The sequence below is a fragment of the Protopterus annectens genome, chromosome 9.part0 (genome assembly GCF_019279795.1).
Source record: "Protopterus annectens isolate FY-2018-M chromosome 9.part0, PAN1.0, whole genome shotgun sequence".
NCBI lineage: Eukaryota > Metazoa > Chordata > Ceratodontiformes > Protopteridae > Protopterus > Protopterus annectens.
In genome coordinates, this window is record NC_056743.1 from 554,535,073 (window position 1) to 554,555,799 (window position 20,727).

A 20,727-nucleotide genomic window follows, 5' to 3' on the forward strand; every position below is an offset into this window, starting at 1 on the left:
TGCACAAAAAATGTTGATTCAAAATTTAAAAACACCCTGACAAAAACAATGATCTTATTAACTCCAGTAATTATTAAAGCAAAAGAACATATGCCAATTTAATGTCCTGTTCAAATCAACAGAATATTATAATATAATTTTACAATGTGCCAAAATTCAAAAACATTATACAAGATTAATAAATACCCTTAGAACCATATCAAGACCTGGCAATCAGATGAGGATGAATCAAACAATCAAAAAAATTCAATGGCAAGCCAGTAAATGTGCCCAAGAACACAGCAATAGCCCAAAACATCATGTTCTGGTTAACCCCATAATAGTATTAAATCACACATGAACATGGTATCCATATCTCTAATATAGATATGACAATATATGCTATAACATCATCAGTTCAAATATTGTTATAAAGTTCCATTCATAAAGTCTATATAACAGATGGATAACATCCAGGTGTCACTGTCAAATAAGTAAACAACAGTGACAATCACAGATTATAAATTGTGCCCATCATCCTGGAACAAATTACTAGAACTGGCAATAAACGCTCCATCATCGTCAGTTCCAACTGCCCAAAAGATGAAAGAAATTGAAAGACAAGCTTCCAAATACAATCACCGTTATAGATAGGCAGAAAACACAAACTCGTATATCATTAGTCCCGGAACTAAGTACTGGGACTGGCAATAAACGCTCCAACGTCGTCAGTTCCAACTGCCCAAAAAATAAAAAACAGAAAGCCCAGCTTCCAATCTAATCGTTGTTGTAATAAGGCTAGTAACACACAGACATGTATCAAAAAATGGGTGCCCCCTGTCCTGCAAATAATCATGGACTGACGATGTACCATAAACGGTGCCCTCAAGCAAAATACGGGAACTGGCAATAAACACTCCAACGCCGTTAGTTCCAAATGCCCAAAAATTGAAAAACTGAAAGCCAGGCTTACAATATAGTCACTGTTATAGTTAGACAGCTAAAGGATATATACCAAGATAGGCACCCTTAATCCTGGGAACAATTGCGAACTGACAAACGCTCCGTCGCCAGTTCAGAATATAGTCATAATCTTCAAATATAAAAGGCAAAAAAATAATGTCCCAAGGCAGTACACACTCAAAGCATCGTTATTAAAGTTGGACACGTGAAAAATCACATACCATAAGTTGAACCGACCTCCGTTTGAATACTCTTGTAACGCCCAAAGACAAAAGGCCAAAAAAGTCCTTCCTTAAAATAACAGTCAGCTTACTCCATAATTAACCAAGGTCTGATAATATCATGGGTTGTTGCTGTCCGATAATCAACTCCAATAATAAAAGGGCACTGCTAAAAACCTTCACAATGTAGAAAACACAAACAATCATGGCATATGTCCATACATGGCAGGAGAACACACTCTTGAGTGAATCACTTATAAAAAAACAGCCGTTCTCAGGGTAAGATGATCCTGCATCTCAAATAATGAAAGGATGGAATATATATTCAACAACTAAACAAAAAATACTTGTAGCCTTACTGTAAATGAAAAACAAAAGTCAGCCACAAAAATACAAATGTTCTTCACTCAAGAGCCCCCAGCGAGAATGAAACAGCAACAATTCTACCATAACGTACTCACACACAAGGCAAGTGGAAAAGGCAAAAAAATATATATCAAAGTCAAAAAGAGGCCAGCACCATGCTATATAAAGCATTTTGAATCTGTCAGTGTTGTATCACTGAAGAAGGCCAAGGTGCCGAAAACGGTCCGATTCTTTTGGTTATGCCATAATAATAAACAAGATATTTTCACTCTTTAGTGCTGGCCTCTTTTTGACTTTGATATTTTTTTTGGCCTTTTGCACCTGCCTTACATGTGAGTACATTGTGGTAGAATGTATACATCTATGCCTCATATATTCCAAGAAGCTAGACTCAAGGGATGTTAATACATGGTCAGAACTGTTTAAAAAGGTATAGGCAGGCTATGTTAGCTAGGGAATTGCTGTCATTAGCCATGCCCATTGCTCCAAATGGAACAGCACTGTATATAGTTTCATAGTTTCATAGTAGTATACTAGGCTATCTGCCCGGGGGCATTTATAAGCCTAGCCAACAGTGATGTGGCTTTACGCCACCCCATACTATATAGTTGCGCCTCTCTAGTAGTGACACATGTGGGACCCCATTATTTAGTAAACTATACCTCTGTCTAGTAGTGACACTGAGGTCTCCCATCCATGCATCGAGATTTTTCTTGAACAGTGCCAATGAAGGGCTCTGTCTCACATGAACTGGGATTTTGTTCCAGAGTATGGGTAACCTCTGTGTTATGAATCTATCCCTCCAGCATGTCCTATTCATATTTGTGCAGAGGTTGAAATCTTTAGTGGTTCTGGTGGATTTGGATTTTTGAGATGGAGCATGTCCATCAATTCCTGGTTGGACATGGCCCTGTATGTTAGGCACAAATCACCTCTGAGCAGGCGGTATGCTACTGAATAGAGCTGGAGTTTCTTTAATCTAGCTGGATACGGCACATGTTTGAGACCTATGATCCTCTTTGTGAGGTACTTCTGGGGTCTTTCCAGTTGTTGCATGTGCCGGGTGAGATACATCCCAAATGGAGCATTATATTCAATCATGGGCCTGACAAGGGAGGAATATAGAGGTACAATGACCTCCTTTGATCTGGATGAGAATCCCTTCATGATGAGATGGGCAAGGTAGAATGTCTTTCTGACAACTTTGGCAACATGGTTGTCAAAGGAGAGTCACTATCGACTTGAGTCCCCAGGTCTCTGATTACTTCTTCCGTATTCAGTGGGTTATTGTCTACGTGATAATTTGTGGGTACTTTGTTTTCCCAAAGGGATGACTATGCATTTTGGCGTTAAGTTTGAGGCCATGATTCCGGCACCAGTTGTCCGTTTCAGTGAGACCTTTCTGTAGGATGTGTGTGGTGAATCAACTATGGCACCCAGTTTGCAGTCATCTGCAAACTTTGTCATAATCCTTCCATATTTGCTTTCACATCTGAAAATGCCGAATAGGAGTGGACCCAAGACTGAGTTTGAGTCTGACATGGCTCCAGCAATTTTAACCTTATGGGTTCTGTTTTAGCCAGTTTGCTACCCATCTTGTGACATATGGATTTACATTTAGGCTGCTGAGCTTGTCAATGATGCCAGAGTGTGGTATCGTGTCAAAGGCCTTAGCCAAGTCCAAATAGGCAGTGTGGACAGCCTTGCCCTCATCGATGGCACTAGTGACTGTCTCAAAGAAGTCAACCAGGTTTAAGAGGCAGGATCTGCCTTTTACAAAACCGAACTGTGTGGGATCAAGGGTCTGCAGATGTTCCATGATGATTCTTTCCATAGCCTTACAGATTAGGCTGGTCAAACTTATAGTTACCTGGGTCAGTAGAATTTCCCCTTTGTGGAGTGGGACCACTGTTGCTGTCAGTGTTCAGGTACATATCCTGTAGTGAGGCTAAGATTGAATAGAGTTCTTAGGGGGTTTAGTTCATCTTGGAGTTCACGTAACATGCAACGGATACCATCGGGTCCCATAGATGCTGTGTTTTTGCCTTGTTGAGTGCTGATTTCACCTGTGTGTCTGTGATGACAGGTAGGTTACATTCAGCAGGGATAATTACTTCATCTTTAGGGGTGAGGAGGAGAAGTTTGCACTGAACCTATCTGCCAGAATGTTGGCAATGTCAGTAGGGTCAGTGAATTTTTGTCATTGTGTACTAGCTCAGAGCATATCTGAGAATTTCCTCCCAAGGTTCTGACATAATTGAAGAACGCTTTGCGATTGTCTTTGGTATCCTTCGCAATCTTTTCTCAAAGTTTGCTTTAGATGTTTTTATGATTTTACTTGTGCTGATCAGGGAAGCCTTTCCCTTGTGGGATTTGGCTTTGTCCTGCAGTAGCTTCCTTCTTTTGTTGTACAGTTTGTTTATAGCGGGGTCCACCAAACGGGCGTTTTCCCTTAGTGGAGGGTCTTGGTTTTAGTTGGGATTGCTTGGTCCATGCATTCTTGGAGATGTCCGTAGAAGGCTTTTGTGAAGGATTCAGCATTTTGGGATGTGATTTCCATTAACCCAGTAGGCTTAAAGGATATCATTTCTGACTTGAGGAGCACAAAGTCAGCTTTTGAAAAGTTTTTCACTGTAGTCTTTTGTTCTGGGGGTCGGGGTGGGATATGTACATCCAACGTGATCAGTTTATGGACAGATCTTACCAGTGAGGAGTTTATATCCGGTGCGGAGCATTTGGACCCCATGTTTGTGATAATTAGGTCAAGTATATTATCTCTCCTCGTAGGAGAAGTGACCAGTTGCTCCATAGCATTTGAGTTTATGAATTCCAGGAATCTTTGGGCTAGGGTGTTAGGGCTAGAATAGTGGGCCCAGTCTATGTGTTGAAGTCACCCAATATGATGGTGTTTGGTGTGACATTCATATCCTCTAGTGTTTTCAGGAATGCTTGATGGGATTCCTGGGATTGGGAGGAGTTCTATAACATGCAACCAGTTGTATGGCAGTTTTGCCTATGGTGAGTAAAACTTGTATGGTTTCTGATGCTTCATGGGTAGCCACCAACCGAGAGGTGTAGGTGTCCTTTATGAAAATGGACACTCCCCCTTTGTGGTTCGGCCTGGAACTTGAGGTGAAAGCATGATATGAGTATAGCCTGGTAGCTGGAGTGCTCTCAGGAGCCTTAAACCAGGTTTCGGTTACTGCACAGACATCGATGTTCTCCATACTGAGAAGTGCTGCATCTTGAGATTTAGACTTCTGGCGTTGAGCAGCATTTTTTTCCATTTTGTTTTTATGGAGGTTGATTTGTCCTTTGAGCATTGCCTAAAAAGGCACTATCAGTATCTGGAAGCCCAGTGGTGACAGGTGCAAGCCATCCCTTGAAGCAACGTGGCTTGTCTTTGAGAAACAACGTTGTCAGCATATCATCCCAGGCTGACAGACATTGGATCCCTAGAATGACACCAGTGATTAAGCCAATTGTTAAAGCTGATCATTTTGTCTTTGTACTGAGGCATCATTCTTGGTGAAGGCAGGATGCTGCTCAGGGTCAGGTCATACCAGTCTGGGCTGCTCCTCAATGTCTCTTTTCATGTAGTCCATCTCAGGTCATTCACACGCATGGACAATGACTGAATCATACTTGTACTTGCGCGACCTGAGTGCGTGTGTCCGATAGGCAGCTCACCGTTACCCTCTCCTTATTCAGCCTGGTAAGTGGAACATCGGTGTGTCTGACTATAGAGTCACCTATTACTAATGTCTCTGGCATAGTATTTTGCCTTAGGGGCTGTGATTGTGCGACACACCTGTTGCTTGAGGTATGTGTTGTAGGTGTTGCGTTTTGTGGGGGTGTATTTCTGGGTGTCTGCTTTGGAGGCCTCTGTTGTTTTGGTAAGTTTTTTACAAGAGCCTCCGAGTATGTCTTTGTGTTTTATGTGTTTGGTTTGCATTAGTGGTGGTTTTATGTGTGACTGGTTTTGCTTTGGGTGTGGGTACCATCTCCTCCTGACTGGTCTTGCCAGTCCTGAGTTGAAGTTCAGCCTCCAGTCTGGCTATATAGTTGCATCTCTCACAAGTATATGTGTTAGTAGGAAGGAGGAGAGGGTTGTCTGTGTACATGAGACAATTGTAACATTGTCTTAAGATTCCCAGATTAACCAGCTGAACAAGAGAGGATGCTAGTGGTCTACCACTCGACATACTAGAATATTATAAGGAGTGTTGTGCCTTTAAAAGTGGATATTCACAGGGGTAGTGGATGCCTGTGGTGCTTACTTTAGGGTAAGAGTGCTTGGTTTTATTATGAGTGCTTGCTAAGGATAGAAGTTCCGAAAACAAGTGCTAATATATACAGCTAAATAGACTGAGTAGAGCTTCTAAGGGAAAAATTGAAGAGCAGACTTGAAAAGTTAAAACCTGTATAGAATAGTTTACACCTGTATAACAGCTGTTTAAAGCCGACATCGCCAGCCGCAGCAAAAACGCCCCGACAGCTATGTTGATAAAGCCCGACCAAAGCAAAAAAGCAGCCAACCCTGATTTTTATACAGGGAACTGTCTTACTTCTTTCATATACAGATAAATGCACAGGTGATTGAGTCTACCACAATACCAACTTGATACAATAAGTCTCCCTGTACTAATATGGGGTGTGATTTACAGATGCATGTCTCATCCCGATTTATTCGTCTCATCCCGATTTATTCTGTAAGTTGACATGAATAAGTAGCTTTTTATCACCTGAGCATTTAAGATAAGTGAGACAACGTGAAAATTATGGCTAGGAGAATTAGTAGTAGAATACTGTCTACACAGACAACTAATTTGATGAAGTCTTCTAGTGTCATTGGTTTGAAGGTGGGCCACTTCCAGTCAAATCAGAACAAAGTCTCCAGACACAGAATAAAAAATGCAACAAAGTTGAAGAACCCGAACGTCTACCAATATCCAAAGGAAAGGAAGTAACTACATCATTATTGACTTTTACTATGTCTGAATGAGAGGAGTAGGGACGCTGCTTATAAAGGCAGATATGTTTTATATTTATTTATTTGACATTTGCTGACCGGGTTAGTCTGACTGGGCAAATGTCCCTTTTTCAGCAGAGACCCGGGGAGTAAGGCTTCAAAAGAAAAAATAAAAATAAAGTCAAATATCTTTGAAATATTCTTTACCATGTTAAGATGGTATCAAACTAGGAATACATAGTACAAGACACAAAATACAGAAATAACATCATTCAAAATAATGTACAACATAATAGAGTATGGCCAGATTTGAAACATAAAAAAATTATAAATATCATAAGAGGTCACGTTAATGGAAGTTGTAGGAGAAAATAAAAACATTTAAATGCATAAGTAAAGACCCATGTGAAAGGCCAATAACCAGACAACAGTACAAGCAAAACTGAGAACACAAAAACAAAACAGCATAGTATAAGTAAACAAGAAACTGTTAGCAAAGCAAAATAAGCAAAGAGAAGTGGGAGAGAGAGGCAGCAGAGTTATAAGGAGGGAAGATATAATAGATTAGATCATAGAGGAAGTAAAATTATAGAATAAATGAAAAAAATATTAAAACTGGGTGATTATATAGGCAGGACCAAGAATTATAAGGGCTTTCCTTCAGCGTTATTTTAAAGGACCTGGAGTTAGAGATTGATCGGACACTTAAAGGTAGTTCAATCCAGGCATTGGCTATGGAGAAACTATAAAGAAGTTTACCAATGGTCTTCTTGGGCTTATAGACTTTGCAGCAGGTATTGTTGAGAGCTACAGAGAGCACACTTGGGAGTTTAAGGTTGGTAAGAGTAGAGAGAGAGCGGCATGACAAGGGTTCATGTAGGATAGTGTGTGCCATGAGAAGCTGGGGTAATAGAATTTGGTGATGAAATTCTAACCAGTGTAGTCTTTTTAGCGCAATGTAATGGTGGGTACAGTAAGGTAGGTTGGAGGCCAATCTAGCAATTTTATTATAGGCGAGTTTAAATTTGGACAGAAGATTGGATTGGAGATTAAGTATAGGGGCTGCATAGAGAAGTGTGGGAAATAGAAAAGCTTGTGCAAGGGACAGTTGAAGTATTTGTGATGAATGTTTTATGCCTGTATAGTAGGCCCACTTTTTGATGTGTCTTTTTAGTGCATGAGGAGTGCGGAAATCAAACTTTAGTTGGCCATCAGTAAGAACACCTAGAAGTTCAGTGCAAGGTTCAGTGAAGATGTTTGTATTGCTGAGGGAGGAGACAGTAAAGGTGGCTTTGTGATGTTGGAGAGTTGTAGGGAGGAACAGAAGAGGTTTGGTTTTCTTTGGATTAAGTAACAGTTGGTTGGAAATAAGCCATCTTTTGACTGCGTGAAGGGACTCGGGTGAGTGATGTCAGGACTGGAGATGATTGTAGAGTTGTCAGCATATTGGACAACAGTAGATAGTGGGCAAGAACAGCAGACACCATTGATAAAGATGTTAAGGAGTAGGGGTCCCAGGAGGAATCTCAGGGTACCCCTGTATGAATGTGTAGGAAAGGAGAGAAGGTAAATTGCAATTTTACTGCCTGAAATATATTGGAAAGGTAGCTTGAGAACCAAGATAGTGCAGAGTTGGAGCAGTTTAATGAAGTTAGTTTGGACAGGAGTAATCTACGGGATAGAGCAGAAAGGCTTTAGAGAGATAACGGAACAAGTCGGAGACTAACTTATTGTTGTCACGAGAATTTGCAAAAGTATCTATGAAGGATGTCAGAGCAGTAGCAGTGCTAAGATTTGGGCAAAAACCATGCTGTGTGGGTGTGAGATTTTCTTTTACAAGGTGGTCAAGAATCTGTTTAATACATTTCTCTAGGATTCTAGACAGGGGAGATAAGATGGCAACTGGTCTGAAATTAGAGGGGTTAGTTGAGTTGTCACCTTCATACAAGGGAATGACATTAAATGTTTTCCATATGTTAGGCACAGTGTTTTCAGTAATGGATTTATTGAGTAATATGGAGACAGGGAAGGCAATAGAATTAGCAAATTGGTGAAATTGAGGAAGTAGATTATCAACTGATGAAGAGCAATTTTTAAATTTACTCAGAAGAGATTTAATATAGACTGTAGGGATGGGTTTAAGAGGAAATATGGGAGACGGAGTAGGTGCAGTGGATTTGGGATGGGTGATATTGTCATTTTTGGTAAGGCTGTGGATAGTGTCAATGAAATGCTATTTAGGAAGGTAGCAGTGTCAGTGGCAGTGCTATTAGAGCAGGGGTTGAGGGATGATGGTTTCCCAGGATGTAGCAGTTTATTAATTGAGTGCCAGAATTTTTGGGATTAAGTGAGGATTATTGAGTGTTTTATGGAAGACGTTTTTGTTTGTCTAGGGTTACCATTTTTTTTTTGGTTAAGCTACAGAGCTCTCTATAGGTGTGAAGATGAGGGTTCAAGTGGCTTATATTAGCCAGGGGGCATAAAGTGTTTTTATTCTTAGTTTCCTGATGGCAGCCATGGAGTTGAGTGTGTCTAGAAAGATGTTATTGAAAGCCAGGGAAGTTCCTTGGGGGGGGGGGGAGTTGTAGAGGAAGTACCAATTAATTGAATAAAGCCGATGGCTAAATGTTTCTGGATTAAAATTGGAGAGGTTGTGACATTCATTGCATTGCTGAGGTTTACATAGTTGAGAAGTGTGCCTGAGTATGTAGATGGGATGATGATCACTTAGGGTATTGGGAGAATTTTATGAGGGATCTCAGTTTCTTACTGAGGCTGGTAAGGGAGTTTTTTGCATCCTGGGATTTTCCTCTTTTCTGCAACAGTTTGTTCCTTTTGTTGTAAAGTTTGTTTATGGCAGAGGACCACCAGATTGGCTTCCTTTTTTTGCATGAGAGCATCTTGGTTCTATTTGGGATGGCACGATTCATGCATGAGTAGGTGCGCTTGTACAGTGCCTTAGTGTAAGATTCAGCAGTTGAACTTTCAGTTCCTGTCTGCATAGGTGTCACGAAGTTTGTCACTTCTGACTTGAGTAGCATGAAGTTGACTTTGGAGAAGTTTTTTATGGAGGTTTCCTTACTGGGAGGTGGAGGTGGGATGTGGATGTTAAGGGTGATTAGCTTATTGTCAGACCTGACTAACGAGAGGATGACCATAGGTGTGGAGCATTGATTTGCCATGTTGGTAATGACCAGATCTAGGATATTGGAGCCCCTGGTGGGACTATGGATTAGCTGATCCAAGGCGTTGGAATTTATGAATTCCAAGAACCATTGGGAAAGGTGTTGGGACATCAGTGGTTTTCCCAGTTAATGGCAGGGTAATTAAAATTACCCAGTATTAGGGTGTTTGGTTCTATCTTAATATTTTCCAGTATATTTAGAAATGTATAGTGAGAATATTGGGGCATGGTGGGGGATCTGTAGCAAGCTACAATTTGGATTGCAATCTTACCTAGTGTTAGTTGCACCTGGAGAATTTCAGATGCATTGTGTTGGGCAACTAGCCTGGTGTTGTGAATATCCTTGGTGAATATTGACACTCCTGCACCTTTAGTGTTTCAGTCCTGGTGTGGTGGCCAAAAAGTGTGGTAAGAGTTGTAGCCTGGTATTGCAGGAGTGCTCTCTGGAGCCTTGAACCAGGTCTCAGTTACTGCACAGACATCTATGTTCGCCATTTTTAGGAGTGCCTTGAGAGAGTGCATTTTGAGGTTTAGACTTCTAGCATTGAGTAGCATTACCTTCAGATTTTGCATGCTTTTACCTGTTATGGTAGTGGTTTTGTCCTTTGAACTTTGCCTAAAAAAGGCACTATAGGGGTGGCAAGAGCCTTAGCCAGTAACCTGAATCCCAGGGGAGAGAGGTGCAGACCATCTCTGGCAAAGCATCAGAGGCAGCAGATATACGGTTTTCGGTGGAGATGCTGCATCTTCTACCTTTCAGGCACGGAGTAGGTCATTGATGTGGAGGACAGAATTCACCAACAGTCTACCCAAACCCATGTCTGTGACAGATTAACACATCTTCTAGTAGAAGATCAGATGTGGAGTGAGTAAATACGTCCAAACAAAGGTCAAAACGTCATCACCAGTATATCTCGTGTGAAACAACTTTTTGCTTATAATTTTTTTGGAACAAACAAGCCACTATGTTTTTTCTCTTCCAACTCAATTAGTCAAAAAAGGAACTAATCATGATGTTCATTTAGCCCACACCACACTGTTATACCTATACTTTATGAAAGTAAAAGTTGCATCCATCTAGTTGCCGTATTTCATCAGTGTGCTTGAAATTCTCTTTTAGTTTCACAATGAATCACTTAGCATGGAGGTAATCTAGGGGAATTAGTTACTTTTCATTGTTCTTTTGGTTTGATGAGTTTGAACAGTGAAAGGATATTACAGAGGGAAGACAGGACAGATGTAGAATCAAAACATTTTTAGATCTCAAACCACTAAGAAAGCTGCAGTTTTGTGCACAAAAATACTTGTGAGTTGCTGGGGAATTGTAAAAGCAGCAATCGTTCTACAAGATTGTTTGACAGCTTTCAGAGACTAGTAGGGATGCAAAGGGTAGAAACTGTTAAAGTTGCCAATCAAAATATGTAACGGAAGAGGTTTAGTGGGTATGTTAGTAAAGATTTTTTAGTTACAAGGTTTAGTCCTGGACCTTCTTTAACCACGTGTGTTAAGTATAGGATATTAAAATGAGAATTTAGCTTCCCTTTCAGTTTGGAATTAAAATGGATAATGTCACCAGAGATGAGCAGTTTGCCACTCTTGGTAATGGAGTAAGATTTTTTTTTGTCAGGTGTTCTCCTGAATATGTACTGACAAAAAGGGAGGTACACACGTAATAGTTAAAGATTGATGTGATGCTCTAAATATAGCTGGTAAGTGATCAAGCTTGGATTCTGAGTCAAAAGAGGATTCTTTTTAAGGACTAGAGTAGGGGATCAATTAGTGTCTTATCAGTAGAGTAAGTACCACCCAACTTAATTGATCCTTGATCTATAATCTCAGTAGATTAATTAGCTTAAAGAAAAATAGGGAGAAATCCAAGAGCCTTCTTTAAGTCATGATTATGCTATAGGAATGATTATACAGTAATGCTGATTAGCCCTGGCTTCCATTTGTGTCTATTATTGTGAATACAAACAATTGTGTGTACATATACACAAGACTGAGATTTACTTTGATATTTCCAGCCAGAACAGTGATATGGATTAACACTTTCAAATGTTTTTGTACTTTCCACATATTGTAAGCAGGGATACATTTCTAAAAGAGTCAATAAGAGTAAAAAAAACATTTTCAGTAAACAGTAGAAGAAATGTCCTTTATTGTGCATACTACTCTTGAAGAGGAACAGGCAAAATGTCATTAACTGAATACTTGTAGTATACGTTTGCTTTGACTGAGGAGGAATATGAAAGGCCATACCATTAGCATGCTAGCAGAATTGGATTATTAGAAAATTTAGTAATACAAGAAAGATGGGAGACACTTGACAAAATCAGATGCAGTGTGGTAAATGTAGTAGGGGTTCTTTAATTTATGAAATTATATGTGTTTGTGGGAAAGGAAAGGCACTAATAAATTGCAGGAGCAGGGAATGGGTGGGGAACTGGGGAAGAAACAGGAGAATACCAAGCCACTAATCAAATAGAGGTGGTAGCCAATCAATTTACACACCCATAGCTCTGAAGCAAGGCAACAAATAGTAGAATAGAACAGCATTGGTAGCTATGTTTATGAGAATAAATAAAACACTACTTCTAAACAGTTAAGTGAGTCGACTGCATTTTTATTATTTCAAATAGTGTGATATTACACAATGGTCACTACTGCTAAGTACAGAAATTGCAAGGGGGCAGTAATGTCCCATTGCGACTGCCTGTTAGGGTGCAGGAAATAAGGGCATATGCATGGCATATGGTCACTATTGTTAAGGATTCACAAAACAGTTCAATACCACCCCACATAACGGGGTACCACTGGCAGTTAGGAAGTACTTGTATTAGAAAATACAGAACAGGACAATTACTTTGCTTCTTTGCCTATTTTACTAAACAGAATAAGAAGCGTTCTAGTGTAGACTGTGCAGGGTTGTCCAGCAGCTTGCCAGAAAGTCTTGTTAGCAACTTAAACAACTGCAGGAAAATTATTTGACACAGAGTATTATTATTCAATGTTAGGCAGCCCTGTAAAATCAAAGGGTCAAAAGAAGGAAATCAAGGGTTATCAGAAGAACCTGAAGAAAAATACAGTCAGGATATAGAAGTAAGTACAATGTGAGCTATGGAGTCATGCAGGAAGCTTGCAACTATTCAAGATTCTACATGCACAATTCTGTCACCTATGCAGTGCATCTATAAAAACATTTGACTTGAAGGAATGTGCTCAGATTCAAATTAATATGCATAATATGTGCACTAGTAGTTCCACAAGGCAATCCATCTGCAAAGTCAAATCAATGGAATGTCTGAGCTTACTTGCCTAACAGCCTATGAGTAGTACCAAAATGAATAGCAGGTGCAAAATTTTGCCTGCACACATTTGTAGGACCGTTTATAGAGAAGTTGCTACAATTGTAAATTGACATACAAGTCAAAATTATACACAATGTAAACATTCACTTAACAATAAAATTTACAGCAATATTCAAACAAAAATACCTAGCTGACATAAAAGAAACATCAAGGTGTGTTGTTGAAAGGCAGGGCTGAGTGAAGTACTAGACAGTCTGTTTACAAATTGCAATTATTAAAAACAAACAAAAAAACAGACATACAAAACAAGGAGAAAGGTCAACTCATTTTCGCAACCATATGACAATGATTTTAATGCATTTCAGTGGTGATGCCAACATTATATTGACTGTAAACAACTGTAGAAAAAACATGTCTATTGGATCCAAACAGCTACCTCCAATTAAGTACACGAGTCCACCACACTGAAGCCAAGCTTCATGCACTAGGAGAGAGTTGGCATGTGTTGCTATGAAAAATAACATCACTGATTCCAAACCGAACATCAGTGTCAGTCACTCCTGCTAATTACAGAAATTTTAGATGAGGCAGGAATATACAGATGCGAGTATTTGTTAATGGGAAAGGAAAAACAACTTACAATTGTACTCTATGTGGTCACTGTAGTTGTAGAATTCGCAACAAAGTTCAATGTCTAGCCAAAAAAAACAGAGGGCAACTCCAGTAGTAGGCAACAAGTTTTAGAGGATACAGAACAGCACCATTTACAATTTTTTTTTCTTTGCCTAGTTTGCTGCACAGAATAATGACTGCTGGTATGCAAAGTGCAGGGGTGAAGTTGACAATTCAGCAACAAGCGTAGTGAGCAAATGAAATAACTGAAAGGAAAAGAACAGTATGTATGTCAGTGCTGGACAGCCTAATGCAAATACTACTGATTGTCAAACAAAAATACCTGGTTGATATAAAGTGAGTACCAATATACCTTGTCGGAAGGTAGGACTGAGTAAATATTCAAACACATTGCTATATGTCTAGTATAAAGACATTTTTAAGCCCCTTCTTTGACCCAGAATCTGGTGTTCAAATCCCTAAATAAATGATTGAGTTGTTTGGCTGCTTATTTACTTATGCAAAGACTTTCAAATATAGAACTGAACTGTGCAGTTATCCATTAACCTGAAAGTGACATAAGTGACGTCATAGAATTAAGCGATAGAGATGAATAGGGATCTTATAACGTTGTGCTTAGGGGATCCAAGCAGTTTGTTTGAGAATGCCTGTGTCCGAGATGTCACAGCTGACAATGCTTCCATGGCATGCCATTCAAAATCCTAAAATAAGGTATAAGCATTGCACATGGTATAAGCATTATATATAAACATATAATAAGCAGTTATTGGGGGGGGGGTTAACCCCCATTTTCTGGTGTGTTATTAATTCTATGTATTTGCAGTTTTGAAATTCATGTCAGATTGTTTTCATGTCAGACTGGTTTCATAATACAAATCAATACTTCTGTCATTGATTCACAAAAAGGCAACTACAGTTTGTCAAAATCACTTGAATGTGATATACAGTGAAGTGCAGAAAATCAAAGTAGCATTTTTTTTTCAGGAAGGCAAATCCCACCCCTCCAAAATCAAGTCCTACTTCTTATATATACCGACTTCAAGGTCTCAGCATCTCAGGAGGAGGAGAAATTCCAAAGACAGCACTGCCTTGATCTTCTTGGCACTAACGCTAGTAATGCACATAACCAGTCAACATGTAGGGTGCAAATCATTAGTACAGAGATGTTAAACTTAGTAACAATCAGATGTGCTGTCAGTGCTGTACAAATGATTAAGAAAATTCTGACATTAAAAATCTGACCAAATAAATGAACAGGAAGCTTGTTAAACAATAAAGAGGAGGACTATCTACATTTCAAAGGCAATGTTAAAATTAAGGAGCTAGAGATTTTTAATAGGAATAAAATGTCTGTGTTGTGGTAGTTACAGTCATTTAAACAAAAAACAGCTAGTATGGTGATTTATAGATCAAGACATTAAATTTGACAAGATCTTATAGGTTCATAGGTGTGTACTAGGCTAATGGCCCTGAAGCCTTTACAAGCCTAGCCCATAGAAGTGCCCTGGCATCGTGCTTCCCAACGTTAGTTCCCAGTGCCTCTATCAAGAACCACCACTGGAGTGATCCCTGGTGTGAACTTTCTATTACCCATCTACTCATCAAGATTTCTCTTGAAAAGGGACATCGAGATGCTCTGCTCGACACGTATGGGAAGTCTTGTTTCAGAGCATGGGCAGTCTCTGGGTGAGGAACCTGTCCCTCCAGCATGTTCTGTTGATTGTGGCAATGAGGTTGAGGTCACTGGAGCATGTGGTATGGAGGGATTGGGATTTCTTTAGATGTAGCATTTCTAACAGAGCTGGTAAAGACATGGCTTTATAAGTCAAGCAAAGATCACCTCTAAGTAGGCGATATGAGACAGAGAACAGTTGGAGTCTTTTGAGTTCGTCCATGTAGGACATGTGTTTAATGCCTAGGATCCTCTTCATGAGGTACTTCTGTGGCCTTTCCAGCTGTTGCAAGTGTCTAGTGAGGTTCTTGCCAAATGGAGGCATTATACTCAGTGGATCCTGTTTGGGCATCCTGCAGAGTTCTACAGCAGCAGAAAGGAGAGAGAGAGACAGAGACTTTGCCTGATTATAAGTACCTGTTTTTGCTTTCTTTAGCTTGATTTTGCTTGCCGCACTTTATTACAGGTGTTGTACAAGCTTTGGTATTTAAATGTTCTCTGCTGAGTATGCCTACTGCACTTTATTAAATATTTTTCAACTACATTTACTGTTACAGGCTACACACTCAAGTGCACTAGCCCTTTAGATCCGTATAAGTGAATTTTACTACTGCATTTACTGTATTTCTGTTTCTGTAACAAAGGGCAAAAAAATGCCAAAAAATCCTATCTACTTGCTCATTTCCTGCCTTTTTCTCATACTAGAATAGTCCAGATTTCAGATTTGTGTGAGTTGTCCAGACCTTGCAGAGATAGAAAGAAGTCTTTCTGCTTATCAGTGGGAGTGGTAAGCTCTGAGCAGCCTATCTATTGCTAGAGGAGTGGTTTCCAGCTCAGGAATTGTATTTTATTGGCTGTTTTGGGCTGCTTATATCCCTTTCAACTTTCTGACTTAAAAACACGTATTTGCACGTCACACAGCACCGCTAAGCTAGGGTAAACTATTACCAGTACCCTAAAGTCTGCTCTTCAAAATTTCCCTTAGATCTTGCTAGATTTCATCCCTGAGCACTCCAATCAGACCTCTAAACCCAGCACTTGCTCAGAACTTCTTGCAGCTGCCATTATTAGCATACCAACTGCTAGTAACACTAACAAAAACAGCTTCAGTATTTAAAAGGAAGCAAAACAGCTCCAGTACTCAACTAAGCACCATACCTCTCAACATGGAAACCTCAAAAATCTGGACAAATACCCATGAAAAATAGGTACAAATCTGTACACTGATTAACATAAAATGTGCATGCATAATTATGTAGCCCCACCCAATCTGATGGAATTGCGGGATACCAACTTTTAAATGCAAACCGAAGAACAGAAAACCAACATATGCTCATGACATAAAACACAAAATAAGAACAATAGTGTTTTATTTATATTAATATTTATATTTGAACTTGTGCAAAACTAAAATACGAAATTCTTTTATAAAAATAACACTGGGTGCGGCTGCGTAGTTCACACCCCTACTGTTACATACTTATAAAGTTTATTATCTCATCTATTAACTATGATAAAAGGATTAGAATGGAGGTGGTACAAGTTGGCTCAAGCAGTGAGCACAGTGTATTACCATGTGTAAAACAAAACACGAACTGTTACATTGGGGTGCATTATATGCTGGGATTGTACAGTGCTGTTGGTGCACTGACTATATGCAGAGATAGTGTCCCCGGAAAACAAATACAAATCAATTAATAAATCAATCAATAAATAAAAGGGCCATAGAGATCAGTGATCTACCCCAGGAAAACAAAGACAAATAAAAAACAAAATGGTTAGCAGCATCTAATTTTCCAGTAGATGTACATGATTTAAGATAGCAGCTAATTTCATTTGTAAATTTGCAATGCACTCCTGTTACATTTGTAGATGTTCAATTAAAAGCTTCCACCTCGTAGACCATGAGGGTGGGGTAGAAGAGGCATTACTTCATTTTGGGATGCATTTTTAAGCATTTTATCATGCATGCATATTATGAATTCTCTGTCCTACACTTTCAAGTTAAAGGAGAGCAGTTACAAATATATAAAAATACTTCATTACTTCCCCATAATCAAAGACTGAAAATATTGAATGTCCATCTTAGTCAAGGGCTAGCTATACACAAACCCCACCCGTTGCAGATGCCTTTTTGATTGTACTAAATAAGGCTTTAACTAGGGATTCCTCTGGATGATGGTGGTCATCGGTGGCATAAATGTTAGTTGAAGTGTTACTGCATTTCATAGGTAGGTACCAGGCTATCGACCCTAGGGCCTATACAAGCCTAGCCATAACGATTCCCTGGCTATTGATTCCCACAAATATTTACTTTCCTGGACCCCTGTCTAGCAGGGCTACTGATGTGATCCCCGGGGTGAATTTCCTATCTCCCATCCAATCATCAAGGTTCCCCTTGAAGAAGACCATTGAAGCGCTCTGCCTGACATGTATGGGCAGCTTATTTCAGAGTATGGGGAGTCTCTGGGGCATTCATGACAACTTGTGATGCTGTGACATTCCATAACAAAGAACGAGAAAAATGATCACTCTCCTATAAACTCAGTCACATCATAAACATTTAATTCATTTTCTTTTATAAATTATTTTATTTACCTTCTGGTGCTGGAGGAGCCAGGGAAAGAAGCAACAGCAGAACAAATTTTTTTTTTTCATGGTGATTTTGTGATGACGACTTGACCACCAACCAAGAACCAACACAGACCGGAATTCACCACCTCACAGCTCTGAGTCCATTACACTTGTGAGTTGACTCTTTTACTCTCCTCCTGAGTGCTGCTGCCTGCCTAAAGTGCCAAGCAGTAGTGGTGGTAGAGTGCACCTGTGATGACCACCTGAACCAAGCTACTAGTATGCAAGCAACAAAAATTTCAAGCCAGTGCTTGCCAATTCTTTAACTTATCTTATATTAAAATACACACACAAACACTGTTGCCCTAATTATGCATTGCCAGCTATGCTAAATAATATGCTGCTGTGCCGGTGCTATTTACAGTGAGAGATCGCCGATCATCAGCTGCTTCTCTTCTACTTGCTCGAATATCATTCAGGGGCTTCTCTTGCTCTCGTTCATTCAAACTCAATCAGTCCCATGGCCCACCTCTCCTCTTTTATTTGGTTGTGGTTGAACAGTGGTTTCCTACATGGACTATCCTAACTGCAGGCTTGCAGCAGCATGCCATGTGTGAGACGGCATGTCCAGCATGTGCACTACTGCTGCAAATGTTAACAAACAGCAACAGCCCTCAGCCAAAATCTTACTGGCTGGCAGGCTGCTCATGTAGCGGACGTCACCGGTCACGCCTCTGCACAATGATGTCACTCCGAAAAAAAAAGACGAAAAAAATAAAAGCTGGGAAATTCATTAATTAAAGGTTGCCACTCGAGAATCGTGGCACCACATCATTTGGACTACAAAAACTGGTAAAATCCGAGAAATTTGATATGGTTGAGAGGTATGCGAAGCACCTGTCCAGGCATGTCTAAAGGTCAGTTCCCTATGCTTTCTCCTATTAATCTGGTGAACCTGGGCATCTTGAGGCAATGTAGCAATTGTTTCATGTATACAGGCAACCCTCTCCTACCTCCAAACACATCCACTTGTGAGAGATGTACGCACATAGCCAAACTAGAGGCCACACACACACTCAAACCAAGACTGGGCTAGCCAGTCAAGAGGAGAAGGTTAACGCATACATCACACCTAATAGAACACACAGCTCCCCGGATCACACACCACCACACCTCTCACATAACACCACAAAACACACACACACTTTTGCAGAGGCTCCCAATAAAAATCTGCCTGAACAACAAAGACCTCCGAGGCAGAAACGCAAGCAACCATCGTACCCAAACACAAACCCCAAGACACACAGCCCACAAACAGTGCGCCACTCAGCCCAAGCCCCTATGGAAAAAGTCTACCCAATACACTAGTCATAGGTGACTCAATACTAAGGCAAACTGACATCCCACCCACTAGGTTAAATAAGGAGAGAGTTACAGTCAGCTGCCTGTCGGGTGCCAGGATTCACCACATAATGCATGCACTTAGGTCTCTCCACAACAAGTACAAATATGACTTGGTCATTGTCCATATTGGTGTGAATGATGCAAGACTTACCTCCCTAGACTACATGAAGAGACGTGGAGGAGTTCTCGGATCTTGTAGCCCAGGCAGGTATGACCCTAGCCCTGAGTAGCATACTACCATTGCCTAGAATGATACCATAGGACAAGCCGAAAATGATTGACTTCAACAATTGGCTAAGTTTCTGGTGTCATTCAAAGGGGATCCAGTATCTGTCAGCCTGGGATGACATGATCGACAGACCTTGATGCTTTGCCAGAGATGGCCTGCATCAGTTACCCCTAGGATTCCAGATACAAGCAAAGGCTCTTGCCACCCCTATAGTTCCTTTTTAGGCAATGCCCTAAAGACAAATTTACCACCATAACAAATGCAAGCAAACGCAACCTCAGGGTTATGCTAATCAACACTAGAAGCCTAAATCTCAAAATGCACTCACTTGTGTCATTCCTTAAACTGGAGAACATCAACCTCTGTGCAGTAACAGAGACCTTTGTTCAAGGTTCCAGAGAACACCCCAGTGCTACCAGGCTACATTGTGTAGCACACCTTTTGCCCTCTAAACTAGGACCAAAGCCCTAAAGGAGGTGTGGACTGAAGCCCCAAAGGTGGTGGCCTATCCATCTTCATAAAGGATACACACACCTCTAGACTGGCTGCCCAACATAATGCATGAAAGATACTATAGGTACAACTAACACTGGATAAAACTGCAGTCTAGGTTGTAGCCTGCTGTAGATCCCCTACAATGTCCCTAGACTCTGACTCCACATTCATGAATATTCTGGAAAGTAATAAGGTTCAACCCAATACCCTTATACTGGGGGACTAACTACCCCTTCATTACCCGGGAAAATTACTCCTGTTGCAACTCATTTGCCCAACGATTTCTGGAATTCATCTAGAGTTTGGAGATTTCCTATAAATTTGTTAATCAGGTCCATGATGATGCACACCGTAGCTTTACATATCAGACTAATCAGGCTAATGGGGCAATAATTCTTAGGGTCTGTAGTTGCTCCCCCTTTATGAAGACGGATAACTGTAGCAGTGCATCATTTGGCAGAGACAAAGCCTGAGGTGAGGCTGTGACGGAACAGGGCCACACAGATGTGGTGCCAGCTCACTTTGTAGTTCATGTAGAACACAGCCAGGGATATTATTGGGTCCCATGGAAGCTGAATTCTTGGTCTTGAACAATGCAGCTTTAACCTGTGCTGCAGTAATACTGGGTGCCTGGCATTCTTTTGGTATTGTGATTGGTCTTTTGGGGGGCACGGGTAAACTTGGCACTGAATCGGTCGGCTAGTATGTTGCCAATATCTTTTGGCTC